Source organism: Erythranthe guttata, chromosome 11, assembly GCF_056151865.1.
Source record: "Erythranthe guttata isolate IM_541 chromosome 11, IM_541, whole genome shotgun sequence".
Classification (NCBI taxonomy): domain Eukaryota; kingdom Viridiplantae; phylum Streptophyta; class Magnoliopsida; order Lamiales; family Phrymaceae; genus Erythranthe; species Erythranthe guttata.
The window spans coordinates 6,012,164-6,023,595 of record NC_142543.1 but is presented as its reverse complement, the minus strand read 5'-3'; the positions used below and the strand labels follow the sequence as shown (position 1 = coordinate 6,023,595).

At 32.0% G+C, this 11,432-nt stretch overlaps 1 protein-coding gene across 1 annotated transcript in view; it reads left to right on the top strand.

The window, feature by feature from the left end:
• Positions 1 to 11,226: 11,226 nt before the first annotated feature.
• Positions 11,227 to 11,432, top strand: part of LOC105967985 (protein NEOXANTHIN-DEFICIENT 1) — a 61,301-nt gene continuing 61,095 nt past the window's right edge. Inside the window, exon 1 of the mRNA XM_088825710.1 lies at positions 11,227 to 11,300. The gene's annotated coding sequence lies outside the window, so the exon portion shown is untranslated. The remainder of the gene's footprint in view (positions 11,301 to 11,432) is intronic.

Below are 11,432 nucleotides of genomic sequence, written 5' to 3'. Positions count from 1 at the left end.
CGGGTGCTTGTCAGCAGTCTTCAAGTACAAGATCACTCTCGAAAGGTAGGTTATATTCCTGAATTTATAGGATTGTTCTTTTTTATTTTATTTTTATTTTTATTTCTTTTAATTTATTGGGTTTTTTTTTTTTTTTTTTAGTAAATTCAAATTCGTTACAAGGGGAAGTAGGGGAGGGGAGACTTGAACGCCAAACCATTACCCTATCGGTAAAGGTTATGTACCAACTCTCCTAATGAGGGTTGGTATTGGGTTATTCTACTCCTCAATTAATAGGTGCTATAAGTAGAGGGACACTCGTACCCAACCTTTTCTTTTTGCAAGTACAATCATTTTCAATATTTCTAATTTTTTTATTCTTATATAGGGCACTTTACAAATAAGTTGGGTACTTATTCATAAAGGGGTCCACACAAAAAACTATTTTGTAAAAAAATCCACATAGTGTTTAAAGATTTGTTAAAGACTAAAATAGTCCAACACATTTTAATATGCTCTAATTTCATCATTTAATTTAATATAACTTCAATTTGAACCCAAAATTTCACAAATTATTCAATTTTAACCCTAAACACAATTTTTAGTACAATTTTGTTCGTCGCCGCCGTTGACCGCCGGTCTCCGGCGTAGAATTTTTTTTTCCCGGTCTCAGGCGTTGACTTTTTTTTTCGCCAATCTCCAACGTTGACTTTTAAGATTTTTTTATATTTCTTTCTTCTTCTTCCTGATTTTTCTGGCAGTTTCCGTTGTTTACCTCCGGCGTTGACATTTTCGATTTTTTTTCTTTAACATCTTTTTGCCCTCGTTTAAACAACAATATTGTTGTGGTTGACTGTAATATTAACTATATTACTGTTAAACACAATGATATTAACTATACTATAGTTGAACACAGTAATATTATTATATTAATCTATAGCACAGTAATACTAACACAAGAAAAGTCATTATTATTGTGTTATAGAGTAATATTAACATGTTGATTGTTCAACAAAGGTAAACATAATAAAAAGCCAAAAGAATTAATATTGATGTGGTTGACAATAATATTGCCGTCAACCACAGTAACATTATTGTGTTTACAGTAATATTACAATAGTAGACAGTAATATTATTACGTTACTCCGTCAACAACTCAAACAAAACAAAAAAACACAAAAAAATAATAATATTTATGTGGTTAACAGTAATATTATTGTGTTTACAGTTATTTTACTGTTGACGACAATTATAACATAATTACGTTGACTTGTCAACAAATCAAAAAAATTAAAAAGAAAAAAAAAAGCCAAAAAAATAAATAATATTATTGCTGACTCTAATTGTACTATCAACGACATACAATTACATAAATGTATTGTCAACGACAATACAATTACGCTAAAATACTGCCAACGACAGTACATATTGTCAACGACAGTACAATTACGTTAATTACGGTAGCTCACCTGGTCCGGGGTGGTAAGTTGGTACAAAATCCTACGATCGAATCCTGGCAGCCGCGGTTCGGGAATTTCAACTCCGATGAGGGTTGGTTCCTTGTGGGCACCAGGTCCGGGTCCGCTACCCTAACAGATCGTGCAGGCATCATAATTTACATTCCTCCAGGCACCATCAAATAATTGTCGGGCCAAGGGATGGGGGCCCTGGGGGCGAGGGATGTCGTCTTTTGGTACAAGTAATTAAAAAACAATTGCCTCATTTATAAGGTTTTGTCTTAAAATCCAATGTTTCCAAAATATCATTTATAAAGTTGTCTTAAAATTCCTAAAAATCAAAATATATGGGGTCTTTTAACTCAAAGTGTTTATAAAGGCTCGTTAGTTTGCCTAGTTCAATTAGAGTTAGTTGTGACTCTGATACCATGTTGAATACAACTCAATCAAAAGATTAAGTTGTTAGTGAGATGTATCATTTGATATAAATATCTCTAACATATAGTGAATTATCTCCGATCCTAGCCGCTTGCCTTTTTCTCAAAAAAATTCCACGTAAATCTTTGTATTCTTCAATTTTATTTCATGCTAGTTCTAACACAAAAATATTAAATACATTGTCGGTCGTTTCCATACAAAGAAGTGCAAATAAATAGTAAGATTATTTCCTCAATATATATTAGGGTTAAATAGCTACAAAATACCAAATAGAGGGGTTTATGCTACGAAAAAAACATGTTGACTTTTATATATAGCAATGGGTGGCTAGAACTAATACCAAAAAATTTTTACTTTAATACCATAAAAAAATAATTAGGCAATAAATAGTTATTGACATAAATATCCTTAATGAAAATCAAAATCAAAAATACATTACAAATCTCATTTTTCTTTCTTCAATACCAAACACACAAACCCCGCTCAAACTCATCTCACTCTTCAGGAACCCCTCACCTCCTCCTTCTTCTTCTTCAAATCCTTCTAAAAAATATCAAAACTAAAAAAATTAAAACTTTACAAAACTTGCAAAATGGAGTCAAATGACAATAAAATGGTAGTTTGCGAGTAAGGAGAACCCATTAAGGTATATATCCATGTCTTTTTTTTAGCTTAAAAGTCGATTTTGAAGTTTTTTTTAAACCCGCCATAGATTTTCGACACATACATGTCGATTTCTTGGTCAATTTTCGACACCAACTTGTCGAAAACTGTATTTTATAAAAAAAGGAAAAAAAGAAAAACAATTTTGACCCATACATGTCAATATTTCTCAAATTTCAACATGTATGTGTCAAAATTTTTGTTTTTAAATATAATTTTCAACAAGTTGGTGTCGAAATTTGCTTGCAAATTGTAAACCAGAGAAATCGAATCTCAACATCAAACGCAATTCTTCAAACAACAAACGAAATTAAACCAACTGCAAAAGGAAATTGCTAACAACAAACGATGGGAGGTTCTACATACGGAAAACACAATGCGAATTTGGCTAGGATTTTGGATTTCTGATTTTTTTTGGGAGGGGATGTTTTCCGTCCTCTTTAATTCTTTCACAAAGAAATCCTCTCATAATCTATTAAGATCCTTGTTTTTTTTCATCTCTATAATATTTTTTCACTAAAAAAAAAGAAAACGAAAAAGAAAAAAAAAAGAGAAGCACGAGAGAGAGAGAGATAGAGAGAGAGAGAGAGAGAGAGAGAGAGAGAGAGGCGTGAGAATTGAGATGCAGAAGGAGAGAGATGAGGAATTATATAGGGGGAAAGTAACGTGAGATTGGAGAGAGATAATATATAAGATTTGTTTTCATATTAATTGAGGGTGTTATGGTATATATACTAATTATTTAAATTTATTTATATTAATTTATTGGGTCAAAGGACCTATGTCTATATTCATCTAACAACTAGGATCTCTAGCCATATAAGTCTAAAATAAGGGGTGTCTAGCAAATTTCCCCTAGATATTATAGGATATTAGAATTCTATTACAATTAGATTACCTATATTAGTTAGAATTTAGTTACCTAATCAAACTCTATTACCCCGTATTATTTCCTATATATATTCCATGCAAATCAACTCATAATACAACGGGGGTTTCTATTACGTATCATTATTTCTCTCCTTCTCCTATTCTATTCTTCTTATAAAACCAGTCAAGAACTCAGAAGGCCGTCCGAGAATTACACTTACACCAAACGGCCTTCCAAATTTTTGTTGAAGAAAAAGAGATTCTGGAAGCGAGACGATCGTCCTAGAAATACACTATATTTCGAACGGCCGTCCAAATAAGCGAGATAGCGCAGTAAAAAAAGTCCATCTGCACAAGAAATCCCCGTCTTCACACCGAGTTTCGACCCTTATATAAGGGAAATACCAACCATGAAAATAAGGGTCCCTATTATGAAATCTCAGAGCGAAGAATTACGAGCAAAGACGAAGATAATCGAAGATTGAGCATAGTCTTTCTTTCTCTTTTTATGAACTTTGTTTATTTGATCTTTAGAATGAGTGTAAGTAGGTAAATTTTTTATATCTAGGATTTTATTTGAACCCTATGTGGGATTCATAAACCCAATTTTATGATATTATGCAAGTTTTAACTTTCAGATTACTTCTTTTACTCGTTTTATTAAGTGCATGAAACCGGCCAATTTATGTGCTTATCTGTTATTGTTGAATGCATAAATCGAAAAATCGGTTTAGCAATTAGAACTACAGTAAAAGAACCTTTATGGTATTAACATAGGTAGGGATGGCAAAAATCGTCACCGAAATCATTAAGGTTTGATAATGGTTTTGGTAAAAAAAAAAAAGAAAATCGTCATGATTTTGGTATGGTTCTGATTTTATCTTTACGATCATGGGTACCCGACCATTTAATATATATATATATATATATATATATATATATATATATATATATATATATATATATATATATATATATTCAACATATGAGTAAAAAAATAATTTGGCAAAATTTTAAATAATTTAGGGAGAATATATTTGTATAATTTACTTTTTCTTTTTTCTTTTCTTTTTTTCTTCCTCTTTTCTGAGAGTTACTTAAACGTTATTGGACCCAAAGTTATCGTTTATTATTGTAATTTAAATGGTAAATGGATACCCGTGTGTACCCGGATATTCGTGGTAATGGTTCTGTATTTCCATTAACATTTTAAATGGGTTTGGTATGGTCATGGTTTGAGCTATATTAAATGGTAATGATTATGGTATTTCACTTTTTCGAGGGTACCCGCTCCGCTACCATCCCTAAACATAGGAATATAGTTAATCGCTTAGGTAGTCATTATTGAGATATGTGTGTTTCATGTTGTGTTATAGATTTAATTGCTCGGAACACAGTAATTAAATCTAGAATATTAGAATCGTACTACATACGGAAGCGGGTTATGATTAACTTAGCATCTCAGGTTAGTAATCCGGGTTAAATGGTTTAGTTCCCTTTATTCAAGTGCACGCCCAATAATCTAAAATGATGACAGCTCCAATAGGTGTCTACCACATAGCATAGACCAAACTAGTAAACCTTAGCTCTACCCAAACAGGTCATGTCACAAAGTGTACAACACTTAAAGTCACCCTCTCACAGAAGTTTCAACTCACCCAGAATCAATCACCACAGATTGGAGAAGAAACCAGAGAAAGAGAAGTATATTAACAGTATTACACTTTCTCTCTCTCGTGGTGGTGTACATATAGCCACAAAAGCAACGGTAAGAGACAGCAAACACTACAAAAAAAGAGCTTTTAAATAACGAAATAATGGTAACAAGTCTAACATTTGTCACAAGAAGTAGTCTATTGTAACGAATTAAAATTATTGTCACGAAAAATTCATTTGTTTGGTAACGCTGACCAAAAGTTGTTACAAATGGAGAACTTCGTTACAAAAAACCCAATTTTTGGTGGCAACGGAAAATATTGGTTACTCAAAATTTATCGTTGTTACGAAAAAGTATTAACTAGTGACAAAATAATTTTCGTTACAATGGTCTAAAAATATCAAATAATTTTAGCCATTGGGCGGTAAAAAGCAGCGCCTCTTTTTTTCTTTTCCTCCCCCAAATCTGCCTCATTTTTTCATCTTCTTCATATTCAAGGGTTTTGTGGAGTGCGTAGAACCCTTTTCGAGAGACGATTCTCAGCTCCCGAAAGATAAAATTTTCGGTAAAATTAACTTCTCTTCTTCAACTATTTGTGTATATATTTCTTTCCTTTCTTTCCTTACTCTCCCAATTTATGATTTGGCTTTAAAAGTTTTTTCTCTTCTTATTTGTAGGTGGGTTTTTGAATTGAGAGAACTTTTTTGTTCTTCATAAGAGTTTAGGTAAAAATCGAGTTCCCTCTTCTTCAATTATGTCTCCTTTTTTTTATCATTGTGGATCCTATCTTCGTTGATGGTTTCCCTCCCTTAGATATACATTTATAGATTTTGCTCTATTTTAGGTGACTTATCTTCTCGGAGAATATTGTTTAATTTTTCTCTAGGTAAATGACTCAATATCTTTTACTTTATTTTCAAGAAGAATTTATTTATGTGTAAGTACATAGAGATGGTTTCTTTTTTTATATAACTTTAGTTTTAGATAAAACAAGGGTTAGATTTATAAGTACAAACACTAATATAATTGAACTACATCAGTTTTGCTAAACATGAGGCATAAAACTAATTTAGAGAGAAATATTAATTTATTTGATATGGAGAGGTTCAGATCAAGTATGGTTTCTTTTCATATCCATTGTATTTGTGTTATTGTGATATTGTGGTCTTACTAGTTACAATATATTGTTAATTCTCTCAATTTTCAAGCTCTTGGATCCTTTATTGGTATCTTAATGGAAGTGAGAACATGGGAAATTTTATAGTTTGTGAGTTTTATAAAGGCTATAACATGTAGATAGCTATTGTATATCTTCCTGTGAACTAGACTAAGTTATTGGTTCTATGAATCTCTATAATTGATTGATATCACTTGCATTATATTGTCGAAGTTTGTATGAATGTTGAAAGTCCGTAACTACTCACTATTCATATAAAATCTTCAGCCCACGGAAAACTTTGCGTGAGCAACTTTTTTGCATGTTCATATAAATGAATTAATTTAGAAGTATCTGGCAGATGGCCCTAGGTTATTGAGCTGAACGTGTTGGATGGATTTAAATCAAGATGCGTTGTCAAAGTAATTCTCGCCATGAGTAAAGTAGAAAGTCTTGATCTTCGAGACTAGAAGGTGATTTTTTCAAGGTATGGACGACTTGTGATTTCTCTTTTATATAATGTATGGCCTTGTTTGTCCAGTTAAATGTGTGAAATAGTTGTTAATTAAATGAATATATATTTTCATACATAGATCCACATATCAAGGATGACGTTGGTTGATGATATTATTCTGGCGAAGGTCACATGAAGGTTAGACAACTCCCTTGTCTAATATCCTTTGTCTAGGGATACACTTGTGTTTTTCTTGAGTGGAGTCGATTTGTTTTGGCTATTTCAACATGAATATTGTTATCAAACTGCTATTTATGCTTGTCAATTTGAAATGTATAGTATTAAAGTTATTTGTTTGTCTTATATATTAGTTTTACATTCTACATGCAGTGAACTTTAAGTGTGCTTATGTTTGCATCTGCAGGTTGTTCAAGTCAGTACAATGGTTGATGGTGCAATATGAAATTTGTAGAAATTAAGTTTTATCAAAATATATTGATTGACATACTCTTAGGAACATGTATCTATACGGAGGTATTTCAGTTCTAAGATAATTACATATATTTTTTCTCTTTTTTGTATTTCGATTGAGGTTATGAAATATAATTAAGTAATTTTTTGCTCTTTAGTATGTTTTATATTTTTTTATTTCTTTTATATTGTGCGCTATGGTCACAAGCTATTCTAGCGGTATCTATATTAAAATGAAAATATTCAAAAATAATTGTTGTATAAAAAATATAAAAAAATATTAATTACAAGTATTAGTGAGGAAAATACTTTGTCGTATTAAGTATTTGTAACAAATATTATTCTACAACTAAATATTAAATAATATTATAAAATTAACTATTGGTAACAAACATTATTTTTGTAATGACTCTAGAATGTTTTAGTGGGGATAATTTTGTTACAGTAAGTGAATATATTGTAACGAAAATACCTTAGTTACCAATACATTAGTAACGACAAGATAAAATTCGTTACCTTAACTTTTAGTGCCGAGCTTTAGAGGACAAGCAAAAGGTGACAAAAGCTTCGTCACAAAACGTTTTCGTAACAAAAAGATCACTTCTTGTAACGAACTTTTTCCTCGCGTAAAGTGTGTTTTTTTGTAGTGAAAGTTGCCTACACATAAATGCTCTCCATGTACGACGAGGCCTGCCAAAGAGGTGGCCGGAAAGCGACATGAAAAAAACAAGGAGAAGTGCATCATATATATATATATATATATGAGAGAGAGAGAGAGAGAGAGAGAGAGAGAGAGAGAGAGAGAGGCGGAGTCAAGAAGAAATTAGGGTTCTTAGTAGATTTTTACTATGTAAGTGGATGAGAATGAACGGTCATGATTGTCTCAAACAAATAGACGGTCAAAATCAAACTACCAAGTATCACCTAAACACAGACCGGGTCAAGACATTTGACCACAAGTTAGGCCGACTCCACTACGGGGCTACTCAGGAGAATAATCTGTTTGGGCCCAATTCACTTAACACTACTTCTAACTTCAGCCATCCATTTTTTTTAATTATGCCCCTGCCAACCTCATCAGCACTATCACTGCCCATCAGCCGTTTTTTATTTATTATTATCTTTTTTTACGCTTTTTAACGTTTTTTTCTCCATCGTTATATTAATCAAGTATGAAACATATTAATCGACTATGATGAAGCATAGTCGATTAAGGAACTAAGTTCTAAAAAAATACAACTACATAAAGACAAAAATCAACATTTTTTTTACAAAACAAATAACATATAAATAGTAATTGATTTATACAAATCGGATTCAATACACAAAAAATCCAAAACTGAATTAAACAATGAAATCGAGTAACCTTAATCGATTACTAAAATACTCGATTAACACTTTAATCGACTATCAGAGCCTAGTCGATTAATTTAATCGATTAGCTAAAAACGTAGTCGATTAAGGGGTCCATCCTGCGCGAATTTCTCTACCCGCGCCGTCCTCTGTCCAATCTACTAAAAAAACCCTAGATCCGCTCTCCATCGTCACCACACCGCCGCCACATCTCACACACCATTCAAACAAAAAACCTGAAAAACAAATAAAAGAACAGAAAAAGAAAATTGATTGGCCCTTCTTCGTTTCCAAAAAAAAGCACCCACCACAACCTACACGGTGACTGAGGGGTTTTTGCACCCATCTCCGTCCAATGCCGCCGCTCAACACAACTAGCTTCCATCCAAAACTAACATAAAAACTTAATATGTTCCCATTAATTTACAGACAGATATATACATATATTGATCCGAATAGTATCTATTAATCAGATGGGAGAGCCGCCACAGAATACATTCGAGTATATGAAAGCGGACTCCACCACCACCACCGTCATCCTCTTCCTCATCTCTGCCGTCGTCGTGCGTCTCCCACGAGAGTGAGGAGCTGCAATATCTGGAGAAAAAAGAGAGAATAAAAAACCCAGAGAAAATAGAAGAAAGAAACGAGAAAGGAGTGGGATAAATGAAAATTGAAATTAGAGTTTTGAAAAAGAGTACATTAGACAATTAATGATAGATTTGGAATTATGAAAATAGTATTTGGATGAAATATTAGCTAAAGGAGTTTTCTCTAATTATTTTTGAGATGGGGTTTTTTTAACCACAATTCTTAAATGGAGGATCTTGCTAATTTTCCCTTTTTTTAACCACTTACAGAACTAACGGTTATTCCTTCATGTTTGTTGTTTATATTATGCGAAAAATAGTATATTTTAATTTTCCCATGATCAATTAACCGAGAAAAAAGCGGTATTTGTAATAGTCGCCCCTATACACAAGATTGCATCATTCCATCACCGATAAAGTGATAATGCATTCTCCACCAACTTTTTAATCTGGGTTAGTGGGAATCAATTAATTCGGTTAAAGTAGTTTGGTTTTTAGCAAAAGCAGTGGGATCATAAGCTGACACGTTTATGCAAATTAACTAGTTTAAGTAAAGATAGTTGATTAAGATATTTGATTATCCTTTGCATGATTTGGTTTTGATTCTGATCTTTAAGTAGAATTGGAAGCTTCCTCTGACAGCGTGGCACCTATGATTTAGGAGATCACATGTGAGTATTTGTATTACACCATGATTATTAGTTTCAATTTAAAAAAAAAAAAAAAAAAAAATTGAAATCATATGTTGTGTATTAATTAATTATAATTTAGTAATGGAGATGGAGCAAAAGCAGCATATGTTTGTTGTAGAATCATTCATTTTCTCCAAGAAACTGACCTGGTTTCAAATCTCAATAATAATTACAAAGATAAGAAATTGTGTATCTTGCGGTCCCATTTAATAAAAATTAAAAAAACAAATTTAAAAAAAAACAAGAAAGACACCAAGTATATATTATGTTATTCTCAAGTGTCTTGTTTGGTTAAGAAGATTAGTTATGATTAATTAAATAATTGGACTTTGTTCCATATTTGATATTTCCAATAACTTGTGGGTCGAACAGCAAATATTACATTATTAATAAGTGTTCGTCTTTGGCAATTTTTACTTATCGAATCTTTGAGTTTTGGTCTTCGTTCGTCCGAGATTTCGATTTTACTTGTATATAATTTGCTTTTCTTATTTTATTTCAGTTTTAGGTAAAGAAGTTATTTTTTTCAATTTGAAAGGATTTTGGGAGTGAAGCTGTGAATCAAACCAAATATGTGCAAAAGTGCATTCTAGCATATTGTAACAGTGTTTAGTATTTCAAGCATAAATCCGATATCCGATTGAGCTAATTCAAGTAGACATAGAAAGCCAACTTTCAGAGCTACAACTTTTGTAAGAACTTCTGAATTGCACGAAAATTCACCGACAACATATATAAAAATGTTATCTTGTCAACTGAAAACAATAGTAAGAAATATAACGTAAACTCCCTTTTCATCGTCTATGGCGGAGACGTTAGCCTTTTTGGATAATCTCTGCTTGAAAATAAAAATAAAACAATCGTGGTGATAATGTATTATAAAAACATGAAAGAATATACAAGAAGAAAATAAAATAGGGCGAAGTGAGAATATATTATTCAATATCTTCAAGTGTATCCAAAGCACATTGCATAATCTATATATAGTACAAAGAAGGTGACTATAAGGTCATGAGTTACAAGAAGATTAAATAGACTTAAAACCCTTTTAACGTACACACTAAATTCATGGTGACTCAACGGCCCGTTAGGGTAGCAGACTCAGACCTAGTGCCCGACAAATATTTGATGGATGGATGTAAATTCATGTAGGACCTTCGCACCAACTTACCACCCCGGAACCAGTTGAGTTATATCCATGCGGACAATTCTTTTTCAATTATTCTATCCAATGAAAGTGAAAATATATTAAGATTGTTATTATTTTTTAAAATTTAAAATACATAATAATTGACGTTGAGGGGACAAGTGTTACAAATAGAACTTTAAGGGATCTATGTTGCATAGGGGCTATACTTAAGGGGTGCAAAATGTATAAAACTCTTAATTTTTATTTTCTTCAGTTTTTAGTTTATCCAGTTCTTGTGACGCAAGATGACGTCATGCTTACTCACTGAATTTACATTTACACCAAGGAGCTGGAACAAATTCTCTCTGGGTTTGGATCTCCACCAAAAAAGGTTCGATTTTTAGGCTCTCAATTGTAATTTCATCCTTCAATTTTTTTTTATTGTTTTTTTTTTATTTATTTAATATGGTTTCATCCCCTCGTGCTCGATATTTGTTATTTTATTAATTCAAGATTTTGATGC